Here is a 26109-nt window from a genome sequence, read left to right as displayed (position 1 = left end):
AAAAATAGGAATTCTGGAGTTGGCACCTCTTTAGCTATCTGAAGAAATGGGTTTTAATTAGAAGTTGATAGGAAAGTAGAAATGTCCTAACATTTTGACTGTTGTTTCACATTCTGAGGTAGAAATTTGGAAGCAGGTTCAGAAGCTAAACTGAAGTTGAACAAGGAGTCTAGTACTGCAAAAGGAGATATTGTTCAGAAAGAGAGAACAAGATTGCGAGCTTTGGCTTTTCAGAGTCAGTATGTCACAAAAATTTGTGAGGCAATTCCACTTTTCATAAGTCTAGTACAGTGAGGCCCAAAATAAAGCTTTTTCATCCACTCAGTGAAAAGATAAAACAATGCATCTATTAAACAGCTGAGGCTGCCTATTCCACAAAAGAGGTTTCAGATGCTGACACTACTCAAGAAAGCTTTTGAAATGTACAAAGCCATTTTTAGCCAGAACAAGAAAGTTCTTTTACATATTTCCATTGTAACTGCATTTCACAGTAAAAATGCTGCTCAGGCAGGAGCACTGATCAAGCCTGCCACGCTCACACCAGTGATGTCAGACCTAAGCGCTCACTTGGATTCCATGGTATGACCTTACAGACCCAAACACTGGGCCTAGCTCCAGAGATCACCAAACCCCTCCAAACAGCAAACCACTTACAACATCAATGCTACTTCTACCAGAAATACTCGCTCCAATGGGTACAGCTTTTAAAAGAATCTAATTTTTTGAAGCAGAAAGGAAGAGCCTCCCTAAAGCAAAGACACACTCAGTACATCGGTCAATGAATGACACAGTCAGAGACCTTGCATGGATTTTAGTCATGGCTACACAACAGCTTGAAAACTCACTATTTGATTCCAAAAATCTTCTGCTTTGACACACTACCATCAGTAAGACTTCTATTATCCAATGGGAGCCGGAATTTCAAAAGGGTTTTAGAGGTATAAAATGAAAGAACTAAATGATAAGTGATAAAAGGTTAAACTGTCATTCTCCTCATGTTCATGAGAAATATGTATGTCATCCAGCAGGTTTCCATATACTTACTCACAGCAGACCTTGGTGGCTTTAAAATAACTAGATTTTTGCATTTAAACCATATATAAAAAACATATATATTACAGATAACCTTTCAAATGTCCATCAACTGTTCAAAACTTTTGATACCAAGGAATATATGGATATGATAATTATACTTAGTGCCTAGAAAATTACAATATTTTGCTTCTTATACTATTTTATCTAATTTCCTGTTGTACATAGAAATTTGAGAGAAAACTCCAGTGATTAAAATAAGATCTGAGAAACTTTGCTAAACACATATTTTGGTTATATATCTCCTCATATTTCACCCCCAATATTAAAGATATGTCCATTTTCTTCTTGAGTTTTCCTGTAGTAACACTTATGATGATACTTGACTTTGTCTACCAAAGGACTTCAATTTCTATTAGAGTCTTTCTATTAGAAAGGGTCACACCAAGCTAACACCAGTCTTTCCAACACATTGCAACACTTGGGCTAAGAGGGAATCAGAAAGTGGATAAATACAGTTTTAGAAGTTGAAGTTAATTCATTTCTAGAGGAAAAAAAAGTGCTTGAGTCCACTTCACATCTAAAGCAAAGGAGAATTTGAATAACCTCTCATTGCAAAAGCTCACAGCAATGAAAAACACCCAAAACCACTGTCTATGACAGCAGAGAAACACTGCCTGAGACAACTCAAAACATGCTAATGTTCTAGCTAAGAGGTCTTAACTGTTCACTAAGAAGTACAGAAGCACATGCTAAGGAAAAAAGAGAAACAAAGCTAGGATTTCTCTCATGTTTTCAAGAAAGTAAAGCAGGAAGTAGGTTTCCTATCATGTCATTTGGCAGTAGAGTGGCTCTGATACCACAGTTCTGAACTATTTTTAGTCTTAATGAAGGAAGTGGTTGATTAAAATAAAATAAGCTTCAAAAAAAAGGAAACATGAACGTGAGACATTGTTTCTTATGGAAACCAGTTTAGTTTGACCGTGATTCTTTATCAACTGGCAGGAATTGTGAGGTAGTACAAACTGAGAGTATTACTGGCCAGTTTTGGAACCTCAAGCTGACTGAGGATCTGCAGTTTCAAATGTCACCACGTAATTTCTCTGGTACTTCTGCATCACTGTAGAGCTCTAAACTGTCCCTTCACATCACTGTGCATCAAGACCTTTTTTTAAAATTTATGTTTTGAGAACAGAGGTTTCACTTTTTTCTATCCTTCCTCTCAGAAAAGAGCAAGAGTTCCATATAGAAATCTATGGTGGCCATAATGTACTTGATTCATACAGTCTTAGTACATATAAACAATTTTGTTCTTAATTTTTCACTGCAAATTTGGAAGCAAACTTAATAATATTAACAATATACACTAAATATTTTGGCAGTCACCAAATAACTTGGTAACTTGTGTCCTCATGACATTTCCAAGCACATGCAATTGGACCTGGACCACCTGGCACTGAACAATTCAGCTTGGGCAAACAAGTGCCTCTCTGAGACAGCCACCCTCCAGGCTGGTTGGTTCCACAGCTTTGTACAGTAACAGCTCTTTTTCTGATGAATAGAATCTTTTTACATAATTCCAGATATAAACAGAAGAACAGTAGCTGGAGTGAGGGGGTTGTTAGCAGAATATTGTTCTTCATTTTTCATCAGTCCACTCAAATTTGGCACAACCTGATAGCAATAAAATGTCACTGCCATCTGTTCAGTGATCATTTGATATCCATCTAGAAACAAATTGCTATTAAGCTAAAAAACTTGTTCTCAATGAGACTAAAGAGGGCTATAATTGAAAATAATTTTGTTAAAGCTTTATATCAACTTTATGGACTCCTTCTGCTTCCCCCTCAAATTAAAAAAAAAAAAACAAAAAACAAACAAACCACAACAACAACAACAACAAAACCAAAACACAGCAAAAAACCCAACAAACAACAAAATACAAAAATAACCAAACCCACCCCAAACAATAAGATTGCATTATCATTGCTCTACAGATTTACTTCAGTTTACTAAGTTATAGCACATGTCTGAGAACTTTCTGGAGTTGTCCAGCTGAGAAAATTTGCTATATATTTTCATTTTAAACAGGAAAAAAAAACCCCTGTCTTCATAAATACAGTGTGGAAACACATCTTTCAAATATTCTGAGTCAGAGAGGTAAGATCTCAATTTTTCTAGATTGGAAAGAAGACACCTTGTTGTATATATGTATTTTCCAGACAAAGTCATCATCCTGACTGGGGTTAAAGAATGCAGATTCAGAGTTGTATTCTTTTATGTTAGAGATACATTAGAGAAAATGTCTATAAGCCTTTCTTGATTCTTAGCTGCAAGCTACCATAAGCATGCTGATATCTTCTAAATTTACTGCTTTATGATAAAGAGATAAAAGGCAAAAATGTTTGAAAATTAAGTCTTGCTTTAAGGTGACTTACTGACATGTTCAATTATCAATAATTTATCTTTAAACAGATCTCCAAGCACACTAAGAAATAGCACTATTTGGAACAATGAAAAACATTACTGTGGTCCACTTTTGGGAAGCATGGGGAATGTTAGTTTTAAATTCATATTCATCTGGAATGGTTTGCTTTTATAGGGCCAATTTTGTTTTAACTTTTGCTTTTAAAATTCTGATTACATAACACCCCATCCAATAAATCAGACACTGAATTTTATATTTGATTTATCAAGTTCTGCTCCTTATGTAAATGAAAACGTTCAAATAGGAGGGTATAATTAACTGATCCAAAGTGTTCACACACAGGCATAGTAATGCAGTGTAGGCATTGTAAAAAATCTGCCTCTGAATTCATTATTGGCTTTGATTTAGCACAAAGTTTCAGGTCAGCCAACAAACTGTATATCATTTATACAGACCACACATTTCTGGAGCTGTGTTTTTACTTGCTGTCAGTGCATATCTCCCTCATTTTGAAGCATATTTGCATTATAGAAACTACAGATCTATTTCAAAATCCAAATTTAGAAAGGAACAATCACATTTGCCATGTTTCTGACTGTTAGAAAGCTCATATTAAATTACAAAAGAAACTACACATTTGACATATAAACTACCTGAATGGCATTCTCTCTCCTTCCCCATACACACTCAACTATTTACCAGTAAAATCCATAGATTCTTTTTCCCCAAAATACAGATCATTATCAAATAAATATTATTTTTATAACCTAAATAAACTTTATAACTGACTGAATATTTGTCAACAAATTATGAATTGCTTACAAAGGGTCTCTCAGCTATTCATGTCAACATTATGTATGATCCTTTACAAAAAATATCCTTACCTAGGGCAATTTGTAACATGACTGATTTTAAATATTATTCCAGAATCTACCCAGCTAGTTTTTCTAAACTCAATAAATGTACATGAAGAAAAAAAAAAAGAGCCAAGTCTTAAGGAAAAAAACCCAATGCTAATGTCTCATGAATGGCTATTTCAGCACTATTATAGCACTATTAACCAGGGGCTGTCCCTATTTCACTGGGAAGGTTTTTTAAACGCATATTTATATTTCAAAACCAAATAGCATGGGTATAGTTTTCTTTCCATTCAAGGATAGTGTACATCTGCATGCCATGTTTGGCACATAACACCAGCAATTCTTTGCCTCTTGTGATGTGGTTCCCATCCATATTTATTCCAGTGTGCTTCTTCCCTTCCTCTTTTCTCTATTTCCATATACCTGGCACCATGCATTAAGTAAATCATACCAAATTCATGCAATATTTTCCATCTCAATCCATATGTCCATCATCCTCCATTCAAGGAGCACAAACCAGACAAGTCAATATATGTTAGGCCCATGACACCCTTTGGTCTGGAATGGGAGTGCTCACAGATAACCCTCACTCAGGCACAGCTGGGCAGAATGAAAACAGGCCAATAAGGTAAACTATGATGCTAGACAAAGTTGGGATGGCAATGGTTGTCATCAACCGTTTATTTAATTTTTAGGCACTCAGAAGCCTGCAGCTTTGCTGATCACCAGTCAAAAGCTCTCACTCCATCTTCTTTCTGTTTTCCACCCAAAACAATTGCTTTCTGCTCACTGACTGCTAAAACCATCCCGAACCCAAACCCTTGACCAAAATAGTCTCTTATCAAGGAGTAATCTGCTTGGTCCTGCCAAGTTCAGACTCCTAAACCATCATGAAAAGAAAAGAAAACCTATATCATTGTCTTAATCCAAGCCCATTTCTTCCTCTTTTATAAATATCCTTTTCCTTGTCCTTTCCACAGTTTACTAGTCTGACAAAAGTCCAGCTTTCCAACACAGCATTTAAGTTCATCTGAATCTAAAAGCATGTCTTTGCTGTAGCCTTACCTAGAAATACTCACTTTGGGGTCTATTTAATTCTGCCATTTTTCTATTCATTCTCTCTCTGAATGTTTTGTCCTCTTTGATATCACTATTACTCCTCTACTGTCACTTCCTTTATTTCAATATTTTTTCTTCTCCTTAGGTCTTTCTAAAGTTTCATAAATCCTTTTTTTTTCTCCCAGGACACATCTTTTTGGTATCCACATCAGTCAGTTGAGACACTGTACAACAGTACTTGTATCAGTTACCTCAATTTCCTTTATCCTTTGTGGGAGACTAGGAAAGCTATGGGATTTCTTTTTAAATGTTCACTATGCTGTATGACTATTTAAATGCTTCTTTTCCTGTGAATAAGAAGGGTCTGTACCTAAACTCAACAGTTAATACCATGTGTTACTCTTAGGTGATAATCCATTCCTCCACCTCTTGTCAAAATGAAGGCAAAACAAATATGTACTTCAATATGTTCTTAAAGTCAGCAAATTATCTAGTTCAAACAATAGTCTAGAGAAGATTCCAATGAACAAAACCCTTCAGAGAATACTCTGTCATCAACACTGTCAATTACAAAGAATAAGTAAACAAAGAAGGTCCTAAAGATCAAAAATTATGGATTTTTAGTATAAATAAACAAACAAAACCATAAAAAGCAAAACAGAATATATAGTAGCCTTTGTGGTCCTATATAATACTTTTTAAAATTAGAAATTTTTTTTACAATATTTTTCATTTTTCAGCTATTATTTTTAGAGGAAATATAACAGAAATATATAGCCTTTGCTTAAAAAAAAACTGATTATTAAATACCCTCACAAATTCCTTAAAGCTGCTTGAAAGTGTTAAATTAATATCTGAGTTTAAACACAGGTTGCTACTTAAAAACTTCAAAGATAGATATCAAAGCCATCAAATAACTCAAACAAAGGGAACATATATGAGGGAAAAAGCCCAAACCCACTTGGTATCCAAGATAACAAATACCCGTTCTTCAAAACATTTAATGAATGCCAGAACTCACCTTGAAGCTAAAATGAAAATGCCAGATTATTCTGCCACATCTTTCTGCAAAACTTATTTTCCCTTGGATTACCAGGGCTTCATTTTGTTCCCCATTTATGTCTTCAAGATTCACCCTGTTCTTCAGGGTACCCAAAGAACATCTGGTCTAGCTGTTAAAGACTGAGGCAAAGAAGGCATGGAATACCTCAGCTTTTTCCTCATCCTTTGTCACTATGTTTTCCCCTACTTGCAACAAAGGCTGGAGGAAGAACATCAGTGTAAGAGTTCTTTTCACATTTGGTTCTCAAACAAGTTGTAAGGAGTATTTGCCAAACCTCTTAATTTTAAATAAATTTTAATAAACCTAGTTTTTCAAGCAGATATCAGCAACATTTGTAACTGAGTTAGAAAAAAACCACATTATTAAACAAACACACAAAAATTGAATTCAATTTGCTGATATACAATTAATTGTTCCTACACACACAATGTCTCTACTTTTGAATGAGACAGGATTCAATGCATGATGCAAACTTCTTTGCACATAAAAAAAAGTTGGGTGAAACTACTATAGTAGCATATTGTGCTTAAGCTAAACAAGACAAGCATTATTTCCATTGAACTCTACAGAACCCCAGTGACAGTGTGAAGTAACTGGGGAAAGAGTACACATTAACATAAAAATTCTGAGTCCACTGGAGAAAAGCAGCTTTGTGGAAACTGTAGAACCAAACTACAAATACAGAAAGAATTATCTAATAGTGCTATACAGTATAACACAGCAAACATCCTCCTACCCTGAAATACTCAGAGAAGGATATAAATTTGAGTTTGACTTGTTTTGATCCTGTTAGGGTAGGGGTTTATGTTGGGTCTTTTTGTTTGTGGGTTAGTTGGTTTGCTTTTTTGGGGGAAGGGCTATTTTATTTTTGTTTTAAGAAAGAAGGTTATTTTATTAATTAGAAAAGAGTACAGTCTGTTCAATATACAGCTTGCCTTCCAAGCAATATCCAAAGCTATGCATTCCTGTTTTGTTGCAATATCATTTAGATTCCAGTAAGAAATAAGCTCTCACATCTCTATGTAATACCAGAAAGGAAATTAAATCTTAGTGGATTTACAAAATGGAACTTCAGCAATCAGTGTGCCTGTGAAATACTGAAACTACCAGGCAACTGGCTACTATGAAGTGGAAAGGCATCTAGAGGAAAGTTTGCCTCCTCACCCTCACCAAATACAGAAACACTTGGAAACTAAATTGTTCACATAACAGGAAAATCAAAATCTTCACAGTTGTAGCTATAATCAATATCTAAAAACTAATGACAAGACAAGAGAAGCAGATCCTGAGTCTGGGCAATGGACATGTAGGAGGCACTTTACTGGAAATGCTTGCTTCCAGAGAAGGAAGGAATACTACTTGACAGACCACATATGTGGTCAACCAAATGATTTTTTTAAAACATGAATCAGTATCAAAACCAGATGTCTTCTGATTCAATTAATAAGCATATTTCATAACAATTGAATAAAAAAAGTACCACATTACAGAATAAAGCAAGTATGAATGATATACTACAAAGACTCATCCACAGAACACATGCAGACTCTTCTGTCCTGCTTTTGTAGACATTTTTTATAAAGTGATGCAAACTAAAAGTACTTAAAAAACCCAAAAACTCAACCCCAATCCATCATACAGACAGCCTTCAAAGAGGGTATGGGATACCACTAAAGCCTTTTTCCAGAGCCTCTGTCTTTCCAGTGCTATGAAACAAGGTAATTTGACAACATTCTGTAATTTAAACATAAATAGAGAAACATCTGTTTACACTGGGCTTAGCTCTGCTTCTGCTACATAGAGAAGATGAGTGAAGAAGCATTTTAGTAAAATCTTCACTGAGAAGTGTACCCAACATACCTGGGCAGTTTCTGGGCTGAACACTTCAAGGAAATACACCATGTCAAAAGGACAAGGTGGTAACAACTGAATTTAAGAAATGAGGATTGCTGTCTGCATGCAAATCAGCATGGTTATCAAGGGTTGAAAAGAGACAGGAAGTATATTCTAGTCCAAGCTGGCACTTAGAAGTCAATAAGAGTAATTAAAAAAAACTAAATCTGTTAGAAAACCTAATCTGCATGTTAACATTTGAGGCACAGAGCTGGAAGAAGGTGGGGAAAACCTTTTGTCCCCCTAATCACCATCACTCATCCATTGATCTTATGGCCAGCACTGAGGGGTTAGTATGAGAAACTGTTTTTTCTTACAAAAGAAAGCTAAACAAATAAATAAATAACCCAACCTAGTTTAGTTAAGATTTTTTCACTCAGCACTACAGTAAAAGATGGAAGAGAAAAAATGCTAAAATAATTTCAAATCAACCAGAGGAGTAAAGCATTAATACTACATCATCCACTTCACCTTGATATTCACAAAGAAAAGAGATGAGAGACCAGGAAACCCAAAGCTTCCAACAATGAAATAATTGCTTTAGTACACAGTTCTAGAAGCGATGCACACAACCTCATAGTACATACACACCTAAAACAATGGAGAACTCTGTTTGAGTTTCCTGTGTGAACTTAATAACAAAAAAATACAAGGGCAACAGAAATACAAACATGGAGGTTGAAGGCAAGAGCAATCCTAATTAAATACACTTGTCAACTACAACATAAGTTCAGTACGCAGTTTGTCAATTTTTATATTTTCACAATTACTTCTTTACAGAGACACTCTGCTAACACACACACACAAAATCACTTAAAAATATCCTTCATTTTAAGCTTCTAGCTACACAAAATGTCAGTCCCAACAACTCCTTCTAGTGGTTAATAATTCTATGATAGAGCAAATTTCCTTCCTACTTCATCCAGTAATACCATATTACATCAACTTGAAATCTATCATGGTTACAAACACTAACCCATTTGAGAAAAACAAAGTATTTCAATTGTTTATTTCTAGTTCAGGAACAGTGTTTCTAAGTCAAACTATATGAAATGCAAAGTAGGAGAGAACCTAAGTTTACATTACTAAAAGTACTGTAAATTCTGGCTGCCCTGGAGACAAAGTTAGTTGAAACAAATTCAGCTGCCATATAATCCACACTCTTCCTCCTGCTCAGACAAAGCCACCAACTGCCAAATGTTATCTAATAATTACCATATGTAAAGCAAAAGGGCTGGACTATGCCCTCAGTTTATCTGTCCTTAGAAAATAGTTTTGAATTAAACCTGCAGCCCACTCCAACCTTCAAAGTTCTAAAAAGGTTTGCCAAAGAGAACAAAATAGACAAAAAAGAACCCAAATAAATCTATTTGCAGGTGTATTCTAAATTCCAAAAATGCACAGAAAGAAATTCTAAACATTCTGCTCTTAAAAAAAAATTTAAAATCCTACTTTAAGGAAAGATGAAAATAGAGCCAAAAATCAAAGTCACATTCTTTGTATCTGGTTTCTAAATGTGATACAGCAATAACATCAATCCCTAAGTAGGAGAAGTTAAGTAAATATCTGTGAATGGTGATTTGGAGCCAACTGAAAAATAAAGAAAGGCAAAGTAGAAATAGTCTATCTAATCTGTCACTCACCCAAACATAATTAACTGTTATCATCATTAACAATAACAAAGATCACTTTTCTGTAATCTCCAAAAGACAAATGACAAAAGGAAGAATGTCACATACAGAAATATCTCAACTTCTCTTTTCTTCTAAGAAGTTAGAATATAGGCTTAACAAACAGTACATGAAATGGAAATATGTGTTCCCATCCCTCTTAGAAATAACCCCTTCAAAAAATGTTTACAAATTTAGTTTCTATTTTTGAGAAAATTTTGCTGCAGTGGACTTTGGTCTTCAGCATTTGATGGCATGTTGCCCTGCCCTTCCTGAAGCTGGCCAAAGCAGTTAATGGAACTGGTCTTAAGTATGACCAAAAAAACTTAAGACATTTCAGGAATAATGTTTTTCTTTTTTGTTTATTTTTAAAGTATTATTTCTTTCCATCCATTTCACTTTCTCCTATTTGCAGTAAGATAAAAGAGAAACTGTATACAAGCAGACACTAGATGAAGTGGAGGACCTGGGAAAAGTTTGTATTCCTCCTTCCCTCTCCTCACAGGCTGCCATGCAAGACAAAGTACACACTCCATTCACAGGGAAGAATTTGACAAGGCAGCAAATCAGGTTACTAGGCTAAATGGCTAAAATGAGATGGCAAAACAAAAGAAAAAATTGCAAAAAGAAAAAAAGCCTAACAGCTAAGAACTACGAAGTATTTGAATGATATTCACAGCAAATGAATAGCTTTTTAGAGGACCATAAAAGATAATTAAGAGTACTTGTGGGGTTTCTATTTTTGAAACTAGATGCTTCCTTGCCTCTTGCCCCCTCCTCCCCCCTCAACTTTGCAAACAGACAGGGCTCAGAGTGTGCTGGTTAATAACCAGACCAGGTCAGCCTGCAAGAGATTATTTTAAGCTGTCTGCATTTTTTTAGATAGGAGTGGATGTGACAGGCTACCCAAGAGAAGATCAAATATAACAAGAGGTCATCTGTATCATATTTTCAATATTTTAAGACTAAAATTTACTGAAAACAAAAGCTTAGGCCTTGCATAGACAGGGTAAAAAATATTACAGCACAGCCAGTTTCACATAATTCAAAGCTCTCATAGATTTCTTAGACAATCAATTTTGACCCTGAAAAATCTTCTAAAACCTCATTAAATCTTCTCCCCTCTTAATTAACTGAGCCTGAAAAATATTCTGATGTCTATTGCCCTGCTACCTAAGCTCACTAAGCAAGGAATGAACGACCTGAGCATTTTCCCTACAACTCGATTAAGAAAGAGCTGCAGGTGACCTTGACTTCATCTTTTAATTAATGGAATTTATCAATGCATTCCAGCATTTTTCTGCTTGAAAAATATACATCAGCTTCTTCCCTTCACCCGCGTTCCCAGAATCACACAGAGTCTTTGAGGTAGACTACTGGAGATTTTCTACCCCAACCCCCTGCTCAGACTGGGTCAGATAGATTAGCTAGAAACCATTAGATAGAAACCATGTCCAGCCAGGTTTTAAATATCTTCAAGGATGGAGACACCACCTTCCCTGTAAAACAGTTCCAGAGCCCAACCCCTCATAGTAGAAGCCTTTTCTTATGTTCAGATGGAATTTCACGTATTTCAAATTACACTCTGGCCTCTTAACCTGTCACTGGGCACCATTGAAAAGAGCATGGTTCCATCCTCCTTTCACTCTCCTCCAAGAATTTATACACTGATGAGTTCCCTCTGATTCTCTAGGCCAAACACTTCCAGCTCACTCAGCATCTCACTGTATGAAAAACGCTCCAGTCCCTTAACCTTCTCTGGCCTGCACTGGATGCTCTCCAATATATCCTTATCTCTCTTGTACCAGGAAACCCAGAACTGCACACAGTATTCCAGGTGTGGCCTCACCAGTGCTGCCACAAGGACACTTTGCTGGCTTGTGTCCTGCTTGCTGTCCTCCCAGACCTCTAGGTCCTTTTCTGCAGTGCTGTTTGCAGGTGGCTGACCTCCAGTATGTGCTGGCTCTTGGGGTCATTTCTCCCCAGCTGCAGGAATTGGCATTGTCCTTTTTTGAATTAGGAATGTTCTCCTCTGCGCACTCTTCATCTTGCTGAGGGCCCTCTGGATGGCAGCCCAGCAACCTGGGATATCAAACACTCCTCCTGGTTTTGTATCATCAGGAAATTTGCAGAGGGTGTGCTCAGTCCCAGCAACAGGGTCACTGAACAAAGACATTAAACAGTGTTGAACCCAGTATCAGTCCCCAGGGTACACTACTGGCCTCCCACTGGAGCTAGTGCTGCTGATCAAAACCCTCTAAATCTGGCAGTTCAGCCAGCTTTCAGTCTATTTCACTGTCCATCTATCAAGGCCATCTCCCCTCATCCACCAACCCAGTCATTTCATCATACAAGGGTATCAGGTGGGTTAAGTAGGATTTTCCATGCTTCAATTCATGCTCACTACTCCCAGCTATTCATGCATCTGGAAATACCTTCCAAGATGACTTGTCCTATCACCCTCACAGGCACAAGCAAGGCTTATTTGTACTTCCCCAGACTCTCTGTAGACTTTTCTCCAGTCCTCAGTAACCTCTCCAAATTACATGACCTTTTGAAGAAATCGAGTGCTCTCACACTGACATCGGTCATCTCCATAGGTGCATTCTATCAAGTCCCATGGACTTCTTTATACTCAGTTTGTTTAAATATCCCTTAATTTAATAACTCTCCACTGAGGCTAAGTCCTCCTTGCTCCACACTATCTGGGATTTCAGAAGGCCAGCCTTTACCAGGGAAGACGCAAGTGGAAACTGTGTTGAACACTTCAGTCTTTTCTGTCTGTTGTAGATCCCCTACCCCACTACCAGTGGGCTCACATCTTCCCTAGCATCTTTCCACTCCTTATGTACTTGCAACAGGTTTTTCATTGCCCTTCACATCCTTCACCAACTTTAATTCCAGAATGGTTTTGGGTCTCCCGGAACCGTTTTCAAATTTTTGAATTTTTTCATTTCTTGTTTTCCCATGTTGTTCCATGTTCTATTTCTCCAATTTTCTCTGAGGAGTCTCTCCTTCACATATGCATAACCCTTTTTTCCAACTTTATCACTTATCCTGCACAGTTCTAGTAGTAACCAAAAACAAGCTGTCCTGGGTTGACTATATGATGCTTTTATCCCAGTCGCCTTGTTCTGTTAATGCTGAATAATAAGTTTTGCACCTTTAAGCCTTGTTCCAGAGAGTGAAGGGGGGAGAGAAGAAGCAGCAGTTTTTTTCAGACACTGCACTCCTCCTACACATTCCTGCTCCTGACTCTGTTGTCTACGGATGGACAGACAGCGGGACAGAGCTCTCCTTTGCTTTTAGTTAGTTTAGCTAGCTGAGGCAAAGAAGTTCCCTGGACTGTGGGGTTTTTTTTCCTTTTTTCCCTTTTCTTTGGACCTCTTGAAACCTGCTCTGGACTGAACACCCAGGGGAGCACCAGCAGCTCCACTTGTGGCCCACTGGGCCAGGCCTGGCCTGCGACATTTCCAGCACCGCAGGGCCTGATCAGAGACTGAGTGAGCTCAGCTGCAACCTGGGGAGGGGACTTTCTCAGTTTGTCATCTCTTTTGGAGTGGCAAGGGGTTTTATTTTTTAATATTGGTTAGGTTTTATTATTTAATAAACAGTTTTTTTCCACCTTTCTCCAAGGAGGTAGTTTCTCCCGGACTGGTTGTGGAGAGGGGTTGATTGAATCTGCTTTCCTACCGGAGCCCCTCTGGGGATTCTCTCCCAGGTTTGCTCTGAACCAGGACACAAGCTCATAGGACATGTTTTTGACCCATTCTGCAGTTTATCTTCAAAAGTATTTGCATTAATTCTTAATTATTTTGAATATTTTATTAGAAGCCTTTTTCTGCATGAGCCAGAAACAAAGGATTTCAATTAAGATAATTTTCTGTTAGGCTTTCACTTTGTATAAAACAATAATACCACAGCATTTTACTGAAATAAATTAGATTACATTATTTAAGGAATCAGGATGGTTTGCATCCTTTCCTCGCTCCCTCCCAACAACTTCCTTTCAACTCTTTTTATTTGTTTATTAAGGCTTTTTTTTTGTTTTTTTTACATCTGTTTAGTTAGCACTAGTGGTACATCAGCCTCTTCCTCAAAGAAAAAATAAATACTACTTTTGCTGAGGCCTAGGGAAAGAAAGTTTAACACTAGCTTCTCCCATTTTTTTTAAATTAGCCATCTCTTCCCCTTCTAAGATTCATCCCTCTTCAGTCAGTTCTGGTGCTAACTATCCTAACCAACCTGCCAACAGTCCTTCTTTTTTCCCCCCTATTCTCTCTCCAAAACAGCGAACCCAGAATGCATGTTAGTAAGCTCTGCCATTTTGTTACCATGCATGTTATTTTACCTTGACTTCTATTTTGGAGGACCACACTAATGCTTTTTCTTACTGTTATCTCTGTATTATTTAGAGGGATATAGCATTTGAAGAGGTGAGAGAGTCCTACTTCTTTCCAAGCTCCAGTAAGCTAAATGGGAAGATCCAAACAAACTAATAAATCTTTCCAGAACCACAAACTTTGTGTAGCACAGGGCACAGAGACATAACATAGCATAGATATTTTTTTGGCTCACTGCCTTTAGGAACCAAAATAGCCCTCTCCCTGAACTGATCAGTCCTGCCACATTTGTGGCAGGCAGAAGGGAACCAGACTGGAAAGACCAACTCTGCAGATTGGTATTATTTTACCAACACAAACAAACAACCCATAGAATTACTAGTATTTTGTAGTATGTGACCCAATAACTTTTAAGCAAAACATTGGTTCACTTACCCTACAACCTTTCCACTCAGGTGGCAGAGCTATTAAGACTAAGGGCCATTCCAAAACTGAAGCACACACACCTTGTAAGATAAAGCAGCTTGATATTTTATTTATACCTAAGTATATTTTAATTCTTCTTACAGAGGAAATAAAGAACAACAATTTGGAGATTGAAAAGGTGTATTTGAGACATCAAACACCATGCAGAATTACTGAATATATTATATTGCTATTGACAAAAATGGTACATGCCTATCAGCATTCCTAGCTAGTTATTTTTCACTTACTGGTTAGAGCTAAAATTCCATCATCAGTCCCTCATCCCATCTGGAGTATTGTGTTCTGTACTCCCCCAGTACAAGAATGACACAGAAGTATAGGGACAAATCCAGAGAAGTGTCACTAAAATGACTGAGGGATTGAAGCATCTTTCATGTGAGGAATGGCTGAGGGGGCTGGGGCTGCTCATCCTGAAGAAGAGAAAGCTCAGAGAGGATCTCCCCAGTGCCTAACTGGGGGCATGAAAGGCAGCCAGACTCTGCTCATGGGTGTTCAGTGCCAGGATAAAGGGAAATAAGACAGGAAACACATGAAACTCCACCTAAACATAGGAAAATGCCCTTTGACTGTGAAAGTCAGACAACAGAAGAGGTTGCCCAGACAGGTTGTGGAGTTTCCACACTTGAAGATATTTAAAATCCAGCTGGCCTTGACCTGTAAGCAGGGATGGTTGACTATGTGATCTCAAGAGGTGCCTCTATATTTCAGCAATTCTCTGATTTTTCTAATATAGTTTAGCCTCTGAAAACAATTTCCTTTGCACCAAATGCACACCATGTTTTCTGTGAAAAAGTTATATCATGCCATACATATATTATCAGGCCAAATTTACTGCTACGCATTTTTTGTTTGCATTAGTTTCTGAATAAATGGTATGTTTATGCCCAAACTACATTGTCCTATCTATGCCCATATCACAATTACCAACATACACAAACTCAATAGATGATGTTTTCATTAACTCACATAAACATGTAAGCCTTTAGATGCCAGTTCATTCCCAGATCACAAAAATACTTCCAAAATACCAAACTATAAGTTTGGATTGGTTGCCTCATGTACACATGTCCCTATGAAATAACTATCAAAATTATTACAGAAATAGTAGTGCCTCAGTAGCTAGTAGAGTTCAGTCTATCAGTACTGGAGGCAAAGAGGAGTGGGTTTAGTTTTAAATTTATTTATTATTATGAAAAGGAAACATGCTACTGGATGCAAAACTAAGACTAAATGCTGCATTTAGGCTTACTGATTCTATATCTACATCATATATTTGGACACATCCTCCCAATGAAAACATCACCCACAAAGCTGATGATGACGTAGGCAAATGTAATAAGTTTATCACTTGAATCTGACATGTGTATATTCTACATGGATGCACACCCTTGAATTTTATTATCTGTTCCTCTGCCTTAAAAGTACCTCTACAGTGTAACGTAGGCAGCTGTGCAGTTGCAACAGCTGAACAACCTCATGTGAGCAATTCAAATTCCTTTTAAAATTATTGAAATTGTAAGCACTTTTCAAACATTTAGTTTTGTGTAACCAATTTTAGAATGCCTCTTAAAGAGAAACTTCAAACATGTTTTACTTTTTAGTGTTACCATTCTTCAATAAATGGTTAACTATTTAACTTGGGAAATAAAACCACTATCAGTTTTCTACAACTAAAATAATTTCCCATCTTCTTATGCCTGTACTTATGATAAGAAAGAGCAAATAAATTTTTATGGTCGACAAAATTACACATTTCAAGGTCTGGATTATCAAACCTGCTAATCAGTACCACTGCTACCATAATTGCAAAATACATCAAAAGAACTATTTTGGCATAAAGATTTTGTCTGGATTATATGGAACAAAAATCAAAAAAAAAAAAGAAAAAACACAAAAAGCAACAACAACAACAAAAAACCACAAAAAAACTGATGTGTATTTATTTCAGGGGTGAGCAAACCACAAGTTTCTTCTCCTAGCTTAAACAGCAATACTCTTTGTGTTAAATACTTTTCAAATTATGAAAGAAAAGCAATGCACCTTATTAGACATCAGCAACCATCATTCTTTTTGCAGCATTATTATATTATACCTACTACTACCCTAAGCCACAAAAAGAGGGCCAAATATACAAATTATATTTTTCAGGTTCTTCCAGATTTCTTTAAACATCTACTACGCATTGGTCAACTTCACAGCCAAAAGATAAAGCAAATGCAATAAAAAAGTGGTTAGCACACAATTCTAGACTAGAAATACTAGCGTTCTCTTTCACTACATTAGCATTATTCAGATGAAGATATTATTGACAACACACAATGCAAAATATGCTACAATATTGTCCTCGAAGTCTGACTATTTCCAAAGTCAAACACATTGTTTATATGAAAAGTAGTAGGTAAGATTTTCAGAGATATGTTCTACTCTGCCATTAATAAAGCAGAGCTTCATCAGGCTCAGTAACACAGGAGTCTTGTGATATTATTGTGTATAACAGAACTGACCATTTATTGAAAAAATGGAGTCTCAGATGAGAAGAGGGAAAAAAACTATTAACCTGATGTGAGCAAAGGGAGCCACTTAAAATCTGATAAACAACAACACAGATATTGAGCATCCACCTAGTTTAACTGCTGCAGCACACGGAGGGCTGAGGGGCTCAGGTGGCTGAACACAAAGTTCAATCTTTTCTCCTCCATCAAAGCATGTGGCAAACATGGCAAGGAAGATCAATTATTCAGACTCTCCTAAATCTATGATTCTTTGAATAGGTTGACAAAAAACAATTATCTTACTTCATACAAATCTTTGAATGCATAATGAATTTAAGATAAAACTTTTTAAAATTCTTGTTTCAGAATTTTTTCCTCCTTGAAACAATATGTAGTTGGAAATGAAAGTTAAAAGTTTTAGTGGTGTCAGAAATAAGATAGAAACAAAACTACTACACTGAATGTCTTCAGATGATAGAGTGTGTTCAGCCAACATGAAGTATTTCTAAGCCTGAGCCATATCCCAGAACTAAAACCAATCCAGTTGAGCTAGATCAAGGAGTTTGTAGAGATAGGAATTTGGCTTCTCTGATGCATTACAGAACACAATAATCCTTCTGTATAGTAACAGCTGTATAGTATTGATTGTATCCTACACTTCAATATTAATGAGAGGCAATCTGCCAAGTTACAGATTTCAAAAAAAAAGGCTGAACTTTCTCTAGAGACAGGTTTTGTTCAGCCTGAAGACAGGGGACACCTTACAGCAGCCTTCCACTAGGCAAAGGGGGTTACAAGAGTGCCAGAGAGGGACATTATACAAGGGCATGCAGTGATAGGACAAGGGGGAATGGCTTCAAACTGAAAGAGGGTGGGTTTAAATTGGATATTAAGAAGAAATCCTGTACTGTGAGGGTGGTGAAACACTGGAACAGATCATCCTGAGAAGCTGTGAAAGACCAGGTTGAATGGAGGCAGTGGAAAGTGTCCTGCCTATGACAGGGAGGTAGGAATGAAATGATCTTAAAGTCCCTTCCAACCCAAAGCATTCTGTGATTCTTTATTCACTTGTACACCCAGCCACATAAATTATTATCTTAGGGGTTTTTAGGGTGCTTTAGGTATCCCAAGGAAATACCATCTGTGAGATGTCAAACATCAAGAAAACAGCACAATTGCATTTTTATTTAGAAGTACTACAAGCATAGTAAAAACATATTTGCCATCAGCTAGAAATTTGGCTTACCTTTGGCTAGAAGGGTTCACAAAGGATGCCAACTTCAGTCACTCTTTTTCTGATATCAACAAAATGGAGATACCTGCAAGTCAAATGAGAAAGATTTGTTGGTTTTTGTTTTGGGTGAACATGTCCCCTTATGATATTAAGGGATAAGTTAAAAAAAAACCTTCAATAAACATTAGTGTAAAATTAAAATCTACTAATTTCTACATGGAAATAAAATATCAAGAACAACTCACTGGCTTTAAAAATCAGCATAGTTTCATATGCATGTGTTGCAACAAAGAATTTAAAGGTGTTATCTGTGCAAGTTCCTGGCAATAACTGGAAAAAAACCGTTGCTAGGGCAAAGGGTCATGAGCCAGTAGGTGCTGAACCATCAGACTGTTTTATTATGGCTCTGCTTCAAAGGTTATGATAAAGGGCCCACAGCTATTCCTATAACTGTACTGCAAAATGCAAGTAGCCTAATAATATTTTCAATTACAGGGATGAGGAAAAGTCATGAAGTACCATAAAATGTTTTGAGAGAAAAGAGTAGTGAGTTGATCCAGAAGGTTTAGAAACATGCTCTGAGATTCTGTGGGACGACTTACAGCCAAGAAATTATCTAACACTGCAAAATTTACATTTGACAATTTTATATTTGCTTCTGAACAAAGGAAAATAAAAGCATATGTAAAATAAAAATATTTTAGCTAGGTCTGTCTGATAGACGTTAGAGAAAGAAATCACAAAACCATCAGCAAGGCGATTTGTCTATTTTATATCAGAGCCAACAAAGTTTCAAAAGGAGTTAGTTTTACCATGATCTCAGACAGTAAAATCTGGCTTGAAAATACACAATGTTATATTCATACTGAAAGAAAGGAAAAAGAACACACACACAGCAGGAACAGATGTTATTTCCTGTACTAAATCACCACCATAGGGACAAAAATAATTCTAATAGGTATTTTACAGAATAGTGCATACAATGGAAAAGAACACAAAGCCTCAAAATCCTACGTCAGCTGCATATCTAGGTATTATAGACACCAGTAACACAAACAAACAAAAAGCCCATACAGATGGAATGCAGGACAGTTTACTGTTATCCTCATTCTAGGTCTAGTCAAAACTATGCAACCCCTTAAATCTACTTTCACCAGTATGCTCACACTAGCAAAAACAAAAAACCCAACTCCTGGTGCAGTTACAACCTAAAACTTGAGCAACCACCTTGGCTAGTGCAGTTCTCATAGAAAAGCTAAAAAAATCCCTAAACTCTATCAGTAGTAGTGTTGACCAGCATCATCAGGTAACTAATCTGTTTGCCAACAGAAGACACAATTAAAAACCCCAAGATATTAAACAGAAATTTCTCATTCCTAACCTAAAAATTACACCTGATGAAAACAAATTTCTCAGATAAACCTCAGTCTAGTAAAATCTGAAACTAAAGTCATAGTAAATACTGAAAGTCAAAAGTAAAAACATGAGAAGAAAGCAACTGCAAAATTAAAACAAATGTCTTTTTTTAGAATGGCTTAGGAGTCTGGTCCATTTTCCAACAGAAACTGCTTCCAGTTTTCTTTAAATAAAGTTAGGAGAAGATTATAATTATTAGCATTGTCTTTCTCACAAAAATAAAAAAGTAATCCTATATCCAAATCACTGGAAAAAAGCAAGCTTCAAAATGTCTGTCTCAAAGAAAATTTTTAAATTGTCCATTTATTGAAGGAGAAAGTGGAATCAATTGATCCTTAGAGTAAAGTAGGATTTAGAGGATTACGTTGCTCTTTTGTGAGGCAGCCAAATGGGAAAACATCAGGCCTTGTCCACATACTAATTTTTTCTTTAATCCAAAGTTCTTATACAGAACACTGAATCAGGAAAAGAATTTAAGAATTGAGAAGAAAAATGTTATCTATTCCAAAAATAACTTATTATTTCACCAGTATTCAAAAGTTTTCTTTATAACATCTTGCCCCCACATTCATTAAGGTCTACAAATGGAAAATAACCTCAAATTTTCAAGTAATGTAGGTTCCTTTAAACTCACATAAAGTAACAAATTACAAATCAGAAATTATGATATGCCTATTTTCTTTCATGTACTTCAACACTTATTTGTAGTATTGGACATCATAAAGCCGCTGCAGAGTAGGTGATTATCACAGATCTGTTTGTCATCTTTTATTGCTCATGGAGTTATAATGTGGGTTGCTTTATTCTCCAGGATGCAATAATGGATTTCATTTGTTGGTTTCTTAATCTTTATCTGAATGTCCACTGGAATTGAAAACCAGTCCCTTGTTTCTACAGGAATTGTCACCAAGGAAGTCAAGTTGGCCAAAGAGAAGGCAAAGAAGAATTCACACTGAAAGATACTGAAATGCAGGCAGAAATAATTTCTGCATAGGAAAGTCAATCCTTGTTAGTAGCCCTGTTTGGCAAAAAGTCAGACATTCCCAACTGTGGTTTGCCATATACTGCACCTAATTTTCAACTGCAAAAAAAGTATTTTTCTGCATGAATATGTAGTATTATTTATGTCCCAATCTTTTAATATTTTCTATTCCTATTTTTTTTTCTGTTATAGGAAAAGCAGAAAGACAGAATAATATCAGTACAAGCTCTAATTTTCCCTGGGCAAGTTTTCTTTCTTTACCCAAAAAGTTTTGTCTATTTAGAAGAAATTCATTCCAGAAAGAATGGGCAAAGAGGCAGGATCCTCATCGGGAAAGCCTAGTTCCAAGCAGTTTCTTAGTGCTCCAAAACACTGTACAGATGGTCACTGCTGAGATAAGCTCCACAGCATGTTCAGTATGTCCAGAGTATCAACCTGACACAGTCAATCTACCCAGGGAGTCCAATGTACCCTGCACACACTCAATTTACATTGTTGGAGCTGCATTTTTGGTGGGATATCCAATTTAAAAAATAAATTCCATGAAGGACCACAAAGGCTAGCTAATGCCTTGTCAAGTCACTTGTTCTCAGCTGTGGGATACGACGACATTGGTGTCTTCAGCACTCCAAACTTTCAAGAAGAAACTTTACACGTCCCTCTACACCTAGACCAAGTCTCATACATGACTGCAGGAGCCCTTTTGGTAATAAGAGGCTTTGTTTGTTCAAGCCCCTGCCTTGAACAAAGAATTAGAAAACTACAGAAAGAAAGCAAACAAGCAGACTGTCAATTCTGGCCCAGAAGAACAGAAATCCAAATACAGGCAGCAAAGGATTCTTTTTCTTCTGTTGGGCACATTCTCCTATCACCAAGACATGCCAGAAGATACACCACTCTCAGCTGCCTTTTACAAACACAGATGCACATACTGCAACCTTATTTGCCAACCTAGGCTGAAATACCCAGACATCAGGATTTCTGTGTGAGGAACTGGACCCATCACACAAGGAAAAAAACATCATTTCTTTAACAGCTAATACTGCTATTAAAGCTTTTTGTATTTAAGTACCCCTTTTGAAAAAGTGGAGTTCAGCATCTATTAAGCAAACAAGATTTTTTACTTTCTTCTTTCCCATACTTACAACTGCCTTTTCATGATATTCAAGTACTAAGAATCTTGAACTTAATATATAGAGCAAAAGAAATGACAAAAACTGATACAATACATTTCCATTTTCAAGTATGACTTAAGTACAAGAACTGCAGATAAAAGTGATACAATCAATGACAAGATTTTCCTCTACCTACTCAATTTTATTGGCAAAGCTATTGTCAGTCCTATCATCTTATACACCCAAGATTTCAAGAAAGCTATATTATTCCATAATACTTAGGCAGAGTTTAGAGTTAAATACCTCATCCACAATTCTTACTGGTGATAAAGACTCTTGCTGGTGCTACACAAGATAAATGAAAATCAAATAGCTATTCAGACAAATTAATTTTATAACACAGGCCAGGCAATCTTTTATAAGACTGCCAGGTTCACACCAGAATTTAGTGAATATATTTCATATGGGAAGCAGAACTTTCAAAATATATACACTCTATGAGTACATTGGAAACCATCACTTCCATGAAAAATCCAATTATGACCCTTGTCCAGCAAAGACAACTGTACTTCAAAGAGATCAAAACCAGATGTGCAAAAGTAACTTGAACATCTATCTAAAAGTACAAGTATCAAAACTGCTTGTTTATAAATAAAAGCCATACTGCATCAGCTCTTAGTGTAGTCTCTCTCTGATCTAGTTCTTACAGTGATCACAGGTTACACAAAGGATTTGGGATCAAACCACAGCACTCCATGTCCTACCTCCTGCTTTGATTTCAGCAGCTAATGGGGGCATCTAGCACTTTAAAGGGGCAAGACTGAAGTGATTGCATGTATTTCGCCATGTATTTCCTCTCCAAGTACTAAACTCAATTGAACTACATATAACTTTCCATATTCCCAACACAATAGACTGATCTCTGGAAAGGCCTTTTCCTTCCTTTCATACAGAAAATATCCTGTAAATAGCTTATTTCCCACTCTCTAAGTGACTCCTGTTGTTTACAGGAAGGAAAGGGAACAGAAATCTTGCCATAAAACAGTGAGAGCTAAAAAGTTCTGTTTCACTTCCTACTGTGCAGGTGTTTCATACAAAAAATCTATTTTAATTATTCATTTCAGGGAGAAAACTTGCTGCTTCTTTTTGAAATACAGACTGAGAAATAGAAAACAATAAGGTTAAGGAAGTAGCAGCATGCTTTACTGTGAAACAAAGAGAAGATATACAATAACCATTGCCATAAAACTTATGAAATCCCTGGCTTTGGAGACGGCAATTATTTTACACGTTGACTTGTAAACTGGGCTTTCCTTCTAAATCCATAAGTTCATTCTCAATTTTTTGCTGCCCAGATAAATGTGTAGAGGTCAATGTTCCAGATACCTTTGACCAAAAAAAAAAAAAAAATCAAACTCCAAAACAACACAAAAAACAATACCAAACTCCTCCCTTTTCTGACAAGGTAGTTGATTTTAATACCAATGCTGCCCACAATGCTACAATGTCCATTTAACACCCAGAATGGAATTCCCTAGCAACAGATCCTTCTTGAAGGATCTAAATTAAAGGGACAAGGACAATGAAAAATAACTTGTGTTCATTCAAGATGCATGGCATCTCTGTTTGTACACTTGTTTTTCAGTTTCAGAAATACCAACATCCACCATAGTAAGAATTACATCCATCTCTCTAAGAGCTGTAATTCTCTATTGCCCACTGGTGTGTGGAAAACTCAAATTCTTAAAGAAGTCAAGCATGTGAGGGCACTAATCATCTTACAGGCCACACATATCACCCAGTTCAAAAGGAAATTGAGAACTTTACTACATAATATCACAGCACACCTATCACAGATGCTGTCACAATATAAAATTATATAAAATATAAAAACATTATCACAAGCTTATATTTGCCTCTCTGAGGAAGGGATACCTTATTTGATCCAGGCTGGCTGAACCGTACCAGCTACAGGTCAGATTACAGATATTTCCCCATCACAGTAAATGCTGTTCCTAGTTCTACACACTAGTCCCTGTACAGGCAGCAAAGGAGGGATGCCTTCCCAGTGGATGCACTTCCAAACTGTTCTAGCTGAGCTGCACAGGGAACAACATTAATTTACCAGTGAGCACACTGCCCAAACACCCATTTCCTATCTTAAAGCAACAGTAAGCCAGCTGGAAGGATTGGAGGGGCCCAAGACAGACTGAGGGTCATCAGATAAATCACCACTGTTTCAATCAAAGCGCTTCCAGTGAAACATGCAATTACTTGGAGTTTGTTAAAAGCAGCTTTCCAGATTTTGTGATCGGTTACCTGGGAAAACAAATTACATCACTGCACTGTGGATACTTAAAGAAAGATTTGCTAATTAAGCATAATTAATTACACAGCAGCACTAATTTGAAAAGCAGTCTCCATTCATCTTTTGTCTGCTTAAGTCTCAGATTGACTGCTGAGAATAATTATTTATAGAAAATGCAATTTTGGATGATCCTTTCTCTGAGAAAGATAACAAAGAGCCCTGGCTAAGAAACACATAAGGTGAACAGCAAATGTACACAACTGACACAACTCTCTAATATAAGTAGCAGCATAAATAGATCTATCCTTAGGACATCAGAATTTTCTTACATACACTCAAATGCAACTATAGCTTCATCCTGAACATGACAAAAAATCAACTAACCCTGCTCTGACCTGAAAGAGTTCTACTACATTTAGAATATAACCCCAGGTAAAGAACATTCCTTATTACGAAAACAGAAAAGGTAAGCTTGAGATAGGTTTACCTTCTGAACTGATTTTTTAACTGGGAAAGGATCTGTGCTTAACATCAAAGTTATTTTGTCAGAAATGAACAGAACACCCCACAATGCCCATCATTTCCATAGATGTCTTTTTACTTGCAATAAATCTGCAATTAATATGGAATGTAAGTATCTTTAATAAAAGGTAATAAACATAGAGCTTGATCTTTATCATTTGTATTTTCAACATGACACTCCACACACTGCTATCCCCATACATAATGTGAACATCATCTTCATTCCCACCTTTATTTTTCTCCTATGAAACAATGTTCAGCTCCAGGCATCCTTTTCTCCCTTTGCAATACCTCATTTTGACAGCACAGAAAAAGCATGTAATAAGCAAGATCACAAAGAGAGCACGAAACAATATCCATTCTGGCACCACCACATATCAGGACTGGACCACTAATTATAGAAAATACAATAGATGAGAGAGATTAAATAGTATAGCTATTTTCAGGAATAGCTCAACATTTAGCCCAAATAGTCTTTTGTTCCTTGTTTGGTTGGGGTTTTTTTTAGGTTTTTTTTTTGGTTTTTTTTTTGTTTGTTTGGGGGGTTTGTTTGGTTGGTTGGTTTGGGTTTTTTTGTTTGATTTGCTTTATTTTTAACTTTGTATTATGCCAAACTTAATCACAGAAGAGATAAAGGCCTTAAATGTGAGTAGTCTGGTATAACCACAGCAAAACTGAGTACCACACCTCACAATGAAAGAGACAGGGGCTCTTAATTTCCCTGCATTTTCAGAGTACAGCAGTAAGACAGTGCAGAGCTTTTGATACCTCCTGAATACAAAAAAATAGAAATATCATGAACATAAGTATGCTGAAAATATTAACGATAAAGGAGAATTATCAGCCTGGAACTAAAGTTACTAAACAAGGCAGAAGTTATTGGCTTCATCCACAGAAAAGCAGATTAAAAAAAAATCAGCTGGATGATGAGGTAGCGCCTGACTATTTCAATTAAAGATAAGTGAAACATGGCAGCTGACTTACAGCAACAGCTTAAAAGCAGGAAAGACACAAAAATTACTCACAAGTCATAAAACGGGTGTGAAAAAAACCCATAACTATATCACAGTGTTGTGAATGCTATTCACAGAAATAGCATGAATACTTTTCTATATTGCTTCCATAGGTCTGCTTAATACTTTATTTATCATTGGCATTTCTCTGAGGTGGAAAAAATACTCTTTTGTCATTTTTGAGTAGAAAGTA

The 26109-nt window shown here is 36.5% G+C and overlaps 1 protein-coding gene across 6 annotated transcripts in view; it reads right to left on the bottom strand.

The window, feature by feature from the left end:
- SIPA1L2 (signal induced proliferation associated 1 like 2) overlaps positions 1-26109 on the bottom strand; it is a 126519-nt gene that overhangs the window by 81583 nt on the left and 18827 nt on the right. For all 6 annotated transcript variants that reach the window (XM_077175598.1, XM_077175599.1, XM_077175600.1 and 3 more), the window contains exon 2: positions 18573-18645. The gene's annotated coding sequence lies outside the window, so the exon portion shown is untranslated. The remainder of the gene's footprint in view (positions 1-18572; positions 18646-26109) is intronic.

The sequence above is a fragment of the Agelaius phoeniceus genome, chromosome 3 (assembly GCF_051311805.1).
Source record: "Agelaius phoeniceus isolate bAgePho1 chromosome 3, bAgePho1.hap1, whole genome shotgun sequence".
Classification (NCBI taxonomy): Eukaryota; Metazoa; Chordata; class Aves; order Passeriformes; family Icteridae; genus Agelaius; species Agelaius phoeniceus.
The sequence above is the reverse complement of the archived record's forward strand: the minus strand, read 5'-3'. Positions and strand labels throughout refer to the sequence as shown.